This window comes from Phyllopteryx taeniolatus, chromosome 17 (assembly GCF_024500385.1).
Source record: "Phyllopteryx taeniolatus isolate TA_2022b chromosome 17, UOR_Ptae_1.2, whole genome shotgun sequence".
Lineage (NCBI taxonomy): Eukaryota > Metazoa > Chordata > Actinopteri > Syngnathiformes > Syngnathidae > Phyllopteryx > Phyllopteryx taeniolatus.
This window is the reverse complement of record NC_084518.1, coordinates 7,698,997-7,714,215: the sequence shown is the minus strand read 5'-3', so window position 1 is coordinate 7,714,215 and position 15,219 is coordinate 7,698,997. Positions and strand designations below refer to the sequence as shown.

At 45.3% G+C, this 15,219-nt stretch overlaps 1 protein-coding gene and 1 long non-coding RNA gene across 4 annotated transcripts in view; one reads left to right on the top strand and one right to left on the bottom strand.

Annotated features, from left to right (window-relative positions):
• opcml (opioid binding protein/cell adhesion molecule-like) overlaps window positions 1-15,219 on the bottom strand; it is a 328,101-nt gene that overhangs the window by 204,174 nt on the left and 108,708 nt on the right. The gene's annotated exons all lie outside the window — the stretch shown is intronic.
• Window positions 6,132-7,149, top strand: LOC133466797 (uncharacterized). The gene is made up of 2 exons (XR_009785042.1): window positions 6,132-6,744; window positions 6,823-7,149. It is a non-coding gene; the product is annotated as an uncharacterized LOC133466797 (long non-coding RNA).

Genomic DNA, 15,219 nt, shown 5'->3' with positions numbered 1-15,219 from the left:
TTCTGACGCCATCAGCCATCTTCTTCTTTGGTGGTCTTTTCCGCTCTGCTTTGGGCAGGGATCTTAGGTCCTTGCATAGGGGGTTAAGAGCAGTTGCTACCTTTATATACTGTATTCTGTATACCTGCTTAATAATGATAAAGAAGGAATTCCAATTCCTATCATTTCATTCATCCATTTTGACAATGGCCTGACCTTCCGTTCAGTAAAGGGCTTCTGTCTTTAAAATATAAAGTTATACTGTACCATTGAGACTTTGATTCAGGATAGAATTTCTCTTATAGGGATACACCTCATTGCCATTCATTCTCAAGTTGTTACTAGAAGAGTTAAGATCAACCTATCTTTTCTCCAATGATAATACAATTATATATTTCTTAAACCCATGGGAATAATCATCTTGTAACACAAGTTTGCATGTACTTCCTGTGTAACTTTAGAGCTTTCATAGACAGGCTTTGAGCCATAGTCAAAAATAAATTTTTGGTTAATTTAAGACTCAAATTCTAAATTGTCAATCGGTACGGATGTGAATGTGAAAGGTTGTTTGTCTCAATGTGCCCTGTGATTGACTGGTGATCAGTTCAAAACGTGGCCAAAAGTCAGCTGGGATAGGCTCCAGCTTCCCTGTGACCCTGAACAGGATAAGATGTGTAGAAAATGGATGGACAGATGAATAATTTAAAGCAGGATAATAATCTGCCTTGTTGGTATCACGGTCAGTGTACAGACTACTCGTTTTCTGTTACCTTCAGATCAATGATGTTCTGGTACAACCAAGGAGATGCTATTTGTCAGGATGCTAAGAGAGAACTTTCTGGAAAGATACTTATTTGAAGGGAAGAACAGTTTTCCATGACTGGGTCAAAACCTCGTGTCTTTTTTTGTTGTTGTTCGTTGCAATAACAAAAAAAAAAAGTGTGTTAGTTTTTTTCTTTTTTCAGTCCCAGGGCTAAATTAAGTTTACACTCCTTAGATTTTTACTGCAAACAACCCTGTTACCTCCAAGTTATTTTTCTGCTCTCAATCTTTTTTTCTGAGATGTACGTACTTCTTTATAAAAAGCTTTATGTGCCTGTACTAATACATGATTGTCTGTCACCTCAGACAACTGTTTAGTGGCCCTCTTCTCTGAATCAACCCACCAAGAAACCCGATCCTAGAATCAGCTGCATCCTTTATTCACATTCCCATTTAATTTAAATTGCTATACCCTTTTACGAGAGGCAATCATTTTTACTGTCGTAGTTAAGTTGTGTGTCATGTACAATTTTGGCATATGGACATCTGAAGCACACACGTTTGATTTTATTTAGGAATTGTATTGTCTGTTTTTTCCCCCTTAATTATTGTGGGCTACCAGTCTGAACCACACAGTGCTTTTCTTTGCTCTTTTCCTGTTTTCTTGTTGATAGCATACACTTTGACTCAAGGAGAGACATGGTTCTGGTATTCTCGTTCTTCCCATTTTGGGCTGATCGAGAACTTTAAGCTGGTTGTAGATTTTGGCTGTGTAATTTGTTTTGGTATGTTTTGGAATGTTACGTGTTGTTTGGGGGGAAAAAATAACTAAATAACCACTTTAGTCATCTTGTAATCATCCAAATGTCATGCAAGTTAAATAACCTTGAGAGAAAAGTCAACTTTTCCAATGCATTTTGACAGTGTGGTGCAGCCTTTTTTTATATTAATGCTAATGTTGATACCCAAATCTAAGAGTTTAATTTGCACTACTCTGCCAATATAAATGGGATTGCACCTTTAAAGCCTAGGACTATTACTGCAGCTAACCTCACCTGGTTGACATCCGTTGCCTTCATCAAAAATGTCAGAATGCCAAGCGCTGGTAGAAATCATCTTAGCTTCATGTACATAATTTTTGTGGAATTTAATCCTATAGTTAAAAAGGCCAGAGCCTCTTATTTTGCTAATCTTCTCTCATCAAATAACAGATATCCAATAGTCATTTTTGATATTATGAATACTAATGCTGGTGTGCAAACATCTGCTCTACCTGAGTCCTCTGATAAGGATTGCAGTAATTTCTTAATGTATTTTATGAACAAGGTCACCAGTGTCAAGGCCAGTATAATGGCTTTCTCCAATTTCCTACTTCCTGATCTTTTTTAACAGCAGCCTGTATTGATAATTTCTTTCCTGTTTACCCTCCAGAATAAACCGCTCTATGTACAATAAAGATTACTTCCAGTCTATTAGAGATTATGCCTACGCCTGTTGAAAAATATGTTCAGCATTGTTAATCCATTGTTTTTATTGTTTAACATAGATTCATCCATCCATCCATTTTCTGAGCCGCTTTATCCTCACAAGGGTCGCAGGAGTGCTGGAGCCTATCCCAGCTATCATCGGGCAGGAGGCGGGGTACACCCTGAACTGGTTGCCAGCCAATCGCAGGGCACACAGAAACAAACAACCATTCACACTCATATTCACACCTACGGGCAATTTAGAGTCGTCAATTAACCTACCATGCATGTTTTTGGGATGTGGGAGGAAACCGGAGTGCCCTGAGAAAACCCACGCAGGCACGGGGAGAACATGCAAACTCCTCACAGGCGGGGCCGGTGATTGAACCCCGGTCCTCAGAACTGTGAGGCAGACACTCTAACTAGTCGTCCACCGTGCCGCCACATAGATTCATCTATCCATCCATCCATCCATTTTCTGAGCCGCTTCTCCTCACTAGGGTCGCGGGCGTGCTGGAGCCTATCCCAGCTGTCATCGGGCAGGAGGCGGGGTACACCTTGAACTGGTTGCGAGCCAATCGGAGGGCACATACAAACAAACAACCATTCGCGCTCACAGTCACACCTACGGGCAATTTTAGAGTCTCCAATTAATGCATGTTTTTGGGATGTGGGAGGAAACCGGAGTGCCCGGAGAAAACCCACGCAGGCACGGGGAGAACATGCAAACTCCACACAGGCGGGGCCGGGGATTGAACCCGGGTCCTCAGAACTGTGAGGCTGACGCTCTAACCAGTCGTCCACCGTGCCGCCCCACGTAGATTCATAGAACTTGCAATTTTATTTGTATTTAAAACGTGCATAACATTCACACTGACAAATTCAAGCTCAGTGTACAATCCTGTGGCACTGTACCATAGTATGCAAGTAGCATAAACATGATTTTGGAGTACAAACTGTAGTAGTAGGAGTAGTAGTAATTACTCACTAATTGTGTGGTCGCCTCGGTAAGGAGCTCTCTAGTTCTGTTTTTTTGTGTTTTTTGTTAGTTTTTGGAGACATTACTCGACTTACTTACACGAAGGAAGAGTTGCTAAACATAAGGGACTCTACTCCGGACTTTGTTTCACCAACTTTAACAATTTTTTTTCTCTGCGAGTTACTCACCGGTGGAGTGGCTGTGATATATGGCGCATGGAGGCGATGCCACAGGGGGAAGCGAGCCGGAGTGCAGGTCAAGTTCCGGAAGAGAGGATTCCGAATTCCGCTCCCATCGATTCACCTCGCAAATCTACGCTCTTTACCCAATAAAATGGACGAGCTTCATCTTCTCACAAACACCAGTAAAGAGTTCCGTTCCGGCGCCCTGTACTCCACGGAGACATGGGTATGTGAACGCGTCTCTAATGGAGCCGTAATGCTTCCGGGCTTCCAACTACACCAAGCTGACCGCATCACGGAGCTATCGGGGAAAACAAAAGGCAGCAGACTATGCTTCTATATTTACAAAAAATGGTGTACCGACGTCTCGTATTTTCACGACCATTAGGCACACTTAAAAGTCTTAAATTTTCTTCAAAATGGACGGGGCGCCCTATGATGCGGCCTGCCTTATGTGTGCACCAAGTTCCAAAATCTGTAAATGTTGTTGTGTGACTGATGAGCGATCCGCTTGACTGACTGGGAGCATTTCCTGCCGACATGCTGCTCATATAGAGGAAAGGCGGACGTGACTGAGGACAACATGCGGACGTTAAAGGGCGAAGGGTGCGCGTGAAAGAAGATGCTAAAGGCACGACCCCAGTAGGTATATAGCGCCGGTTTGTGCATTGTGCAAAACAACATCGGTTTGGACATTGGAACCTATCCCAGCTGACTTCGGGCCAAAGGCAAACTATACCCTGAACTGGTTGCCAGTCAGTCGCAGAGCACATATAGACAACCATTCAGACTCACATTCACCCTGTCACTGAGTGGGGGCTGAACCCACGATGCCTGCACCGGTCAGGTGAATGTACAGTACCACTACATCATCAGCGACTCACAGTCATAAAGAAAGTCATATACTTGTTTTCCCGTCTGGAAGCAGTACGGTGTGTCCTGCTGGGATGCAGCAGGCAATTGCATTGTAGCGGAGCATGTTCTGCAGCCAATCATATTGCAGCAGGGCGCGCCCTGCCCAGAATAGGAGTGCGATTCCTAATAATGAGTCAGCGGTAGGAGCCGTGAGCAGCTCAAAGCCACGGACACAGAGCTGCACAGGGCAGGCACAAAAGACAAGACCAAAAGCAGAAGATTGAGGCTAAGACATTCCCACACCCCAGAGATCGGACTGGACCCATGACAGCACCCTCCAATATTAATGGATTAGAAGATATAGAAGGATTAAAATAAATACATACACATTTTAATTGAATATTAATATTTATTTATACAGAAAAGTATTCTGATAACAAATGCTTGAATGCTATAAAATAAAAATACACACGTCATTGTATCATACAAGTTGGTGGAGTAGATTTGTTGTTAGATGCACATCATGTGTTTTAATATGGGAGGTCTGGAAATAATTTCACACATCTTTTTGCCTGCACTTGACATCTCACTATGTGTGACAGAGGCAGAATAACAACATGAGTCTAAAATAGAAGGCACTCAGGAATCAAAATTGGCAATTTGTCTGGGTCACAGATAGCCAGATTTATATGTGATATAGCTGTCCATCACCTCATACAATGAGTTTTCAAAATCTTTCATCAATCTGAATTACTATGAGCAGCGTCTGCTACATAGCAGAAAATCTTTGCTCCAGGGTGCCAGGAATTGTTATGTACTGTAGTTTCAAAAGTCATTGGGTGAAAGTGAGGGCAGTCATGATACATACACAAGTATTCGCTCACCCATCCAAATAATCGGAATCAGGTGTTGCAATTACTTCCATGGCTACAGGTGTATAAAATCAAGTACCTAGGCATGCAAATGTTTTTTCCAACACTCAGGAGATTAGTGAATTCCAGCGTGTAAATGTGATAGGATGCCACCTGTGCAACAAGTCCAGTCATGAAATTACCTCGATCCTAAATATTCCACAGTCTACTGTCAGCTGTATTATAAAAGTGTGGAAGTGTTTGGGGACGACAGCAACTCAGCCGCGAAGTGGTAGACCGCATAAATTGAAGGAGCGGGTTCAGCGGATGTTTAGGCGCATAGTGCAAAGAGGTCGGCAACTTCTTGCCGAGTCAATCACAACAGACCTCCAAACTTCATGTGTTCTTCAGATGAGCTCAAGAACAGTGCACAGAGAGCTTGATGGAATGGGTTTCCATGGCCAAGCAGCTCTATCCAAGCCATATATCACCAAGTGCAATGCAAAGCGTCGGATGCAGTGGTGGAAAGCACGCTGAGCAGTGGAAACACATTCTCTGGGAATGACAATTACTTGCAGAGAGAACAAGAAGACTCAGGAATTAGGGGAAAAAAACAACTGACAACGACTATCCATCCATCCATTTTCTGAGCCGCTTCTCCTCACTAGGGTAGCGGGCGTGCTGGAGCCCATTCCAGCCATCATCGGGCAGGAGGCAGGGTGCACCCCGAAATGATTGCCAGCCAATCGCAAGGCACATACAAACAAACAACCATTCACACTCACATTCACACCTACGGGCAATTTAGAGTTGTCAATTAACCTAACATGCATGTTTTTGGGATGTGGGAGGAAACCGGAGTGCCCGGAGAAAACCCACGCAGGCACGGGGAGAACATGCAAACTCCACACAGGCGGGGCCGGGGATTGAACCCCGGACCCCAGAACTGTGAGACAGACGCTCTTACCACAGTGCCGGCACAACAACGACTACAGTAGCTTATATTTATCCCATAATAAGCCGAATAAAAACGACAAATAACCTAAATACCCCACAATTAACTTCAGAAAGTTAAGAGTTTTTAGATGCCCCATTAACTCTTGCAGAGTTACATAAGGCCTTAAACGATATGCCAACAGGAAGAGCTCCAGGCAATGATGGCTTTTCCACTGCATTGTATAAAAATTTCTGGTGTATACAACAAGCACTATTTTTCAGAATGGTGATAGAGATAAAAGATAAAGGCCCACTCTTCCAGCTAATTACCGACCGCTGTCACTAATTAATACGGACATCAAAATCATATCTGAGGCTTTAGCCAACAGACTAGAAAAAATTCTCCCGTCATTAATACAGTCTGACCAAACAGATTTCATTCAAGGACGGAGCTCCACCAACAATGTCAGGTGACTGATAAACTGAATAAGTATGTCTCAGCGTAACCTAATATCTATTGTTTTGTCACGAGACGCAGAAAAAGCTTTTGACAAAGTTAACCGCTCTTTTCTTTATGATGTACTTCTCAAATTTGGCTTTGGTGACTCATATAGTCACTGGATCGCAACGTTGTACAACTCACCCAAAGCAACTGTCAACACAAATTGGGGTCACATCACAAAGTTTCACAGAGTCGTCTTTGCGAGAGACGCGTTTATCAAGCCACATACAAGGTTGGAAACAAAGTAAACTTGCTTCCTTCTGCTCAGACAATGTTTAGCAACTTTGAGGACTGTTTTTTTTCCCAGCAGGACAATGCTCCATGCCACACAGCGAGGTCAGTCAAGGTGTGAATGAAGGACCACCAGATCAAGACCCTGTAATGGCCAGCCCGAAATCCATACCTGAACCTGATTGAAAACCTCTGGAATGTGTTCAAGAGGAAGATGGATGTCATTAGACATCAAACAAAGCTGAGCTGTTTGAATTTTTCCACCAAGAGTTGCAAAAGGTCACCAAACAGCAATGTGAAAGACTCATGGAGATCATGCCAAGACACATGAAAGCTGTGATTAAAACTAAGGGTTATTCGACTAAATATTGATTTCCGAACTCTTCTTAAGTTAAGGCATTAGTATTGTGATGTTGAAAAATAAATATTAACTTGTTTTCCTTGAGTTATTTTGAGGTCTGAAAACACTGCATCTTGTTTTATTTTGACCATTTGTCATATTCTGCAAATAAATGCTATGAATGGCAATATTTTTATTTGGAATTGGGAGAAATATACTTTAATGAATTAAACACAAAAAATATTTTACTCAAACACATACCTATAAATAGTAAAATCTGAAAAACTTATAATTTTGCAGTGGTCTATTAATTTTTTTCCAGAGCTGTATACACATATATATTAAATATAGTCCCTTTCCAAAAAATTTGAATATCATGGAAAAGTTTATTTATTTCCATAATTACATTCAAAAAGTTAAATTTTCATAGATTATAGAGTCAGGGCCCACAATTTAAACAACTTCAGGTATTTATTTGTTTATTTTTACATTATTTGGGATTCCAGCTCAAAAAACCCAGAAAATCAGGAATTCAAAGAATTTGAATACTGTGAAGAAATCAGCCCAAATTTTGCAGGCCGCAAATGTTTTAAACTGAGTGTCGCACACTAATCATCGACGAAACTCAAAGCACCTACACAGGTTTCCCCAGGTGTCATTAAATTGGTTCAGTTTGGTTCAATTGTCTCAGTTGGGTTCAATATGGGGAAGACTGTAGACTTGACAACTGGCCAGAAGACCATCATAGATACCCTCCATAGGGTGGGTAAGTCACAAAAGTCCATTGCTAAGGAGACTGGCTGTTCACAGAATGCTGTGTCCAAGCATCTCAATGGAAAGGCTAGTGGAAGGACAAAATGTGGCCGGAGAAGATTCACCAGCAAAAGAGATGACCGTGGGCTTCAGCGGATTATCAAACTGAGAAGATTCAAGAATTTAGCAGAGATCCAGAAAGAGCGGAATGAGGTGGAGTCATAGCTTCAAAAACCAGCACATTCAGACGCATCCGGGAGATGGGCTACAACTGTCGGGTTCCTCGGCTCAAGCCACTTCTGAGCCTGAGCCAACGTAAGAAACGTCTCAACTGGGCCAAGGAGAAGAAAGATGGGGACTGTTGGCCAGTGGTCCAAAATCCTCTTTTCTGATGAAAGTAAAGTTTGCCTTTGCAATGCCACAGGCTGATTGCCTCAATGCCGCGGCGCATCGAGGCAGTGATGAAAGCAAAGGGATTCTCAACATAGTATTGAAGATTATGAGCTGGAAGCCCAATGGAAAAATGGAAACATAATGGAAAAATAAACAAATAAATACTTTAAATTGTTTAAATTGTGGGCCCTGAATCTATGAAAGTTTAACTTTTTGAATGGAATTATGGAAATACTGATCCTAGGAGCTAAGTTGTCTGGGGCTTCATGCCCCTGGTGGGGTCACCCATGGCAAAAAGGTCCTAGGTGAGGGACCAGACAAAGCACGGCTACACAAATCCCTATGATGAATACGATAAATGGATATAGGTTTCCCTTGCCCGGATGCGGGTCACCGGCGCCCCCCTCTGGATCCAGGCCTGGAGGTTCGGCTCGAAGGCGAGTGCCTCGTGGCTGGGCCTGCACCCATGGGGGTTGGCCGGGAAAAGCCCGAAAGGGTAACGTGGCTTCCCCTTCTCATGGGCTCACCGCCTGTGGGAAGGGCTCAGGTGCAGTGTGACCAGGGCGTTGGCCGAAGGCGGGGACCTTGGCGATCTCATCCCCGGCTACAGAAGCTGGCTCGAGGGACGTGGAATGTCACCTCTCTGGCAGGGAAGGAGCCCGAGTTGGTGCATGAGGTTGAGAAGTTCCGACTAGATACAGTAAGGCTCCATCGTTCTGCTGGGGGACTTCAATGCTCGCATAGGCAATGACAGTGAGAACTGGAAGGCCGTAATTGAGAGGAGTTCAGAGCACCCACCCTCTTTGAAGTCCTTGGAGGGGATGCTGGAGACCGTTTCCGCTGGGGACTCATTGTTCTGCTGGGAGAATTCAATGCTCATGTGGGCGATGACAGTGAGAACTGGAAGGGTGTGATTGAGAGGAATGACCACCACCCCGCCCCCCACACCTTGATCAGAACCCCACTGTGCTCTCTTATTGGACTTCTGTGCCATGTACCATGTATTGTCCATAACGAACACCATGTTCAAGCATAAGTGTGTCCACACGTGCGCTTGGCACCAGGAGACCCTTGGTCGCAGTTCCGTGATCAACATTGTGGTCGTCTCATTGGACTGGCCAAACCGAATGCAGCTTAGGTGGTCGTTGAGGCAAAAACTCTGACAATTTGAGGAGTTTGGTGAGGCCATGGAGAAGGATTTCCGCTTTGAGGAAATTCTGGTACACCATCCGGCATTTCAGGAGGGGGAAGCAGTCCACCATCAACACCGTGTATGGTGAGGATGGGGCACTGCTGACCTCGACTCGGGATGTTGTGAGCCGGTGGGGAGAATACTTCGAAGACCTCCTCAATTCCACCGACACGCCTTCCCATGAGGAAGCAGAGTCTGGCTGTCTCTGAGGCTATCTCTGGGGTTGCGGCCACCGAGGTGGTTAAAACGCTCCTTGGTGGCAAGGCCCCGGGGGTGGATCAGAATCAGAATCAGAATCATCTTTATTTGCCAAGTATGTCCAAAACACACGAGGAATTTGTCTCCGGTAGTTGGAGCCGCTCTAGTACGACAACAGACAGTCAATTTACAGAACACTTTGGAGATGAGTTCCTAAAGGCTCTGGATGTTTTGGGGTTGTCCTGGTTGACATGCCGCTGCAACCTCACGTGGACATCGGGGACAGTGTCGCTGGATTGGCAGACTGGGGTGGTGGTCCCCCTTTTTAACTAAAGGGGGATCAGAGTCATCAGCCTCCCTGGTAAGGTCTATTCAGGGATGCTGGAGAGGAGGGTACATCGGGAAGTGAAATCTCAGATTCAGGAGGACCGGTGTGGTTTTCGTCCTGGCCGTGGAACAGTGGACCAGCGCTCCACCCTCGGCAGGGTTCCTCGAGGGTGCATGGGAGTTCGCCCAACCAGTCTAAATGTGTTTTGCGGACTTGGAGAAGGCGTTCGACCGGTGGGGTGCTACTGGAGTATGGGGTCCCGAACCGACTGATACGGGCTGTTCGGTCCTTGTACGACCAGTGTCAGAGTTTGGTCAGCATTGCCGGCAGCAAGTTGGACTCATTTCCGGGGAGAGTTGGACTCCCCCAAGGCTGTCCTTTGTCACCGATTATGTTCCTAACTTTTGTGGACAGAATTTCTAGCCTCAACCGAGGCATAGAGGGGGTCCGGTTTGTTGGCTTCAGTATTGCATCTCTTCTTTTTGCAGACACTGTGGTTCTGTTGGCTTCATCAAGCCGTGATCTCCAACTCTAGCTGGAGCGGTTTGCTGCTGAGTGTGAAGCGGCTGGGATGAGAATCAGCATTTCCAAATCTGAGACCATGGTCCTCAGTTGGAAAAGGGTAGCGTGCCCTCTCCAGGTCGGGGATGAGATCCTGCCCCAAGTGGAGGAGTTCAAGTATCTTGGGGTCTTGTTCACAAGTGAGAGAAGAATGGAACGGGAGATCGACAGGCGGATCGGTGCAGCGTCTGCAGTGATGGGGACTTTGTATCGGGCCGTTGTGGTGAAGAAGGAGCTAAACCGAAAGGCGAAGCTCTCGATTTACCGGTTGATATGCGTTCCTACCCTCACCTATGGTCACGAGCTGTGGGTCGTGATCGAAAAAACAACATCCCGGTTACAAGTGGCCGAAATGAATTTCCTCTGCATGGTGTCCGGGCTCTCTCTTAGAGATGGGGTGAGAAGCTCGGTCATCTGGGAGGTGCTCAGAGGAGAGCCGCTGCTCCTCCACATTAAGAGGAGCAAGATGAGCTGGCTGGGGCATCTGATGAGGATGCCTCCTGGACGCCACCCTGCTGAGGTGTTCCGGGCACGTCCCACCGGGAGGAGACCCTGGGGATGACTCAGTAGACGCTGGAGAGATTACGTCTCTCAGCTGGCCTGAGAACGCCTCGGGATCCCTTCGGAAGACCTGGATAAAGTGGCTGGGGAAAGCGGAATCTGGGCCTCCCTGCTAAAAGTACTGCCCCCGCGACCCGATCTCGAATAAGCAGAAGAAAATGGATGGATGGATGGAAATAAATAAACTTTTCCATGATATTCAAATTATTTGGGAAAGTGTCTGAATATCAGTTAAGAATATTTTAAAATTGACACAAATAAGTTATTTTACCTTTAAAAGGCTAATTCTAGTTCCTCGTTGTGATCATTGTACAGTATTGTGCATTGTGCAGGCATCCTCATTATTTTGGTTTTCCTGCCGCATCATCATTATTTTGGTTTTCCTGCCGACCACAAACATGGAATGCGCAGAGACTTTTCCCCCACTTGCTTTACGTTGTCGCAGCTCAAAGAGGCATGTCATATCTACCTATTGTTCACATCTACAGGTGGGACTTTCTCTATCAGGCATCACGACAATCGGCCTGTCTTATAAGATTATCCTATAACATTGTTCTTAGGTCTGTTGTGTGTTAAGAGTGGATTTGTCACTATTTTAGGGAGCGAATTAGGGCGGGGCTAACAATCTTAAATAATGAACTTGTTCAGTATTTTCAACCAACACTCTTCATGTGTGTAATGCAGCCCTATGGGGGGCACAAGTCAGTGCAAATTGTAGGCCAACTTTGCCAAACAAATATGAGCGTTCATCCAAAGAATTCCATACCGGATCGGTCGTGGCCCGGGTTAACAACGTCCGCCACCGGCGCCATCAACTTGCAGGGCGCCGTTGGAAATTCAGCTACTGTGGGTCGAAGTCAAAGAAGAAGAAGAGGTGGAAAGCGGGTTCTTCGGCAGAAAGAGAAGAGGAAAGCACAAAGCCTAGAACTGAATGTGGGGACTTTGAATGTTGGGACTATGACAGAAAAATCTCGGGAGTTGGTTGACATGATGATTAGGAGAAAGGTTGATATATTATGTGTCCAGGAGACCAGGTGGAAAGGCAGTAAGGCTAGAAGTTTAGGGGCAGGGTTTAAATTATTTTACCATAGTGTAGATAGGAAGAGAAATGGAGTCGGAGTTATGTTAAAAGAAGATTTGGCTAGGAATGTCTTGGAGGTGAAAAGAGTATCAGATCGAGTGATGAGGCTGAAACTTGAAATTGAGGGTGTTATGTGTAATGTGATGCCCCACAGGTAGGATGTGACTTAGAGGTGAAAGGGAAATTCTGGAAGGAGCTAGACGAAGTAGTTCTGAGCATCCCAGACAGAGAGAGAGTCGTAATTGTTGCAGATTGTAATGGACATGTTGGTGAAGGTAATAGGGGTGATGAAGAAGTGATAGGTAAGTACGGCATCCAGGAAAGGAACTTGGAGGGACAGATGGTGGTAGACTTTGCAACAAGGATGCAAATGGCTGTAGTGAACACGAACAAGAGCGGAGGTAGAAGCACGCAGGTGGATTACATTTTGTGCAGACGATGTAATCTGAAGGAGGTTACCAACTGTAAGGTAGTGGTAGGGGAGAGTGTGGCGAGACAGCATAGGATGGTGGTGTGTAAGATGACTCTGGTGGTGGGGAGGAAGATTAGGAAGACAAAGGCAGAGAAGAGAACCATGGGTGGAAGCTGAGACAGGACGAGTGTTGTGCAGCTTTTCGGGAAGAGGTGAGACAGGCTCTCGGTGGACGGGAGGAGCTTCCAGAACACTGGACCACTGCAGCCAAGGTTATCAGAGAGGCAGGCAGGAGAGTCCTTGGTGTATCTTCTGGCAGGAAAGGAGAGAAGGAGACTTGGTGGTGGAACCTCACAGTATAGGAAATCATATAAGGAAAAAGGTTAGCTAAGAAGAAGTGGGACACTGAGAGGACCGAGGACAGGCAAAAGGAATACATTGAGATGTGACACAGGGCAAAGGTAGAGGTGGCAAAGGCCAAACAAGAGGCATATGATGACATGTATGCCAGGTTGGACACGAAAGAAGGAGAAAAGGATCTATACAGGCGGGCCAGACAGAGGGATAGGGATGGGAAGGGTGATTAAGGATAGAGATGGAAATATGTTGACTGGTGCCAACAGTGTGCTAGCGAGATGGAAAGAATAATTCGAGGAGTTGGTGAATGAGGAAAATGTGTCATGGGTGTGTGTTCCGGGTTTTGTCTTCCCCCCTGTTTCACACACACCTGCTCCTGTGAGCATCTTCACCACCTGTGCCTCGTTCACCCTAATTACCTATTGTATTTAACCTCGTGTCTCATTCCCTCTCGTTGCCAGTTCGTTGTACCTTGTCGTCGCGTTCCAGCATTCCTTGTTTCCACGTCACAGACTCACAGTAAGATTTGACCCTGTTCCGATTATCGACGTCGCCTCTTTGCCTCATGTTTTTGGATACTGTTGCCTTTCTTGGATTGCCTGCATGTTTACCGACCTATGCCCGTCTATTAAACCTCTCTTTTTGGAAACTGTCCATTTGTTTTGGAGTCGGCATTTTTGGGTCCTATCCTCTGTTCCGTTCATGACAAAATGAGAAAGAAAGGAGAGTAGAAGAGGCAAGTGTGGTGGACTAGGAAGTGGCAATGATTAGTAAGGGGGAAGTTAGAAAGGCATTAAAGAGGATGAAAAATGGAAAGGCAGTTGGTCCTGATGACATTCCTGTGGAGGTATGGAAGCATCTTGGAGAGGTGGCTGTGGAGTTTTTGACCAGCTTGTTCAATAGAATTCTAGTGCGTGAGAAGATGCCTGAGGAATGGAGGAAAAGTGTACTGTATTGATACAATCGATTGATTACCTTTTAAATTGATTTAAATTTTAAAAAGTGCCCATTTTTAAGAACAAAGGTGATGTGCAGAGCTGTGGGAACTATAGAGGAATAAAGTTGATGACCGACACAATGAAGTTATGGGAAAGAGTAGTGGAGGCTAGACTCAGGACAGAAGTGAGTATTTGCGAGCAACAGTATGGTTTCATGCCTAGAAAGAGTACCACAGATGCATTATTTGCCTTGAGGATGTTGTTGGAAAAGTACAGAGAAGGTAAGAAGGAGCTACATTCCAGAGAGGAACTGTGGTACTGCATGCAGAAGTCTGGAGTGGCAGAGAAGTATGTTAGAATAATACAGGACATGTACGAGGGCAGCAGAACAGCGGTGAGGTGTGCTGTAGGTGTGACAGAAGAATTTAAGGTGGACCTGGGACTGCATCAGGGATCAGCCCTGAGCCCCTTCCTTTTTGCAGTGGTGATGTGGCTGACAGATGAGGTTAGACTGGAATCCCCGTGGACCATGATGTTTGCAGATGACATTGTGATCTGCAGTGAAAGCAGGGAGCAGGTGGAGCAACAGTTAGAAAGATGGAGTCATGCACTGGAAAGAAGAGGAATGAAGATTAGCTGAAGTAAGACAGAATATATGTGCATGAATGAGAGGGGTGGTGGGGGGAGAGTGAGGTGAAAGGGAGAAGAGATAGCAAGGGTGGAGGACTTTAAATACTTGGGGTCAACCGTCCAGAGCAATGGTGAGTGTGGTCAGGAAGTGAAGAAACGGGTCCAAGCAGGTTGCAACGGGTGGAGGAAGGTGTCAGGTGTGTTATGTGTTATGTGACAGAAGAGTCTCTGCTTGGATGAAGGGCAAAATTTATAAAACAGTGTTGAGGCCAGCCATGATGTACGGATTAGAGACAGTGGCACTGAAGAGACAACAGGAAGCAGAGTTGGAGGTGGCGGAAATGAAGATGTTGAGGTTCGCTCTCGGAGTGACCAGGTTGGATAACATTAGAAATGAGCTCATCAGAGGGACAGCCAAGGTTCGATGTTTTGGAGACAAAGTTAGAGAGAGCAGACTTCGATGGTTTGGGCACGTCCAGAGGAGAAATAGTGAGTATATTGGTAGAAGGATGATGAGGATGGAGCTGCCAGGCAAGAGAGGAAGACCAAAGAGAAGGTTGATGGATGTCGTGAGGGAAGACACGATGGCAGTTGGTGTTTGAGAGGAGGATCCAGGAGATAGGCTTACATGGAAAAGGATGACACTCTTCATGTCTGTGGGGAACGCCGATTTCTCCCGAGTATTGATGCCGAGAATGGTGACGTGGAACAGAATGTAGGCAATCAAAGAAA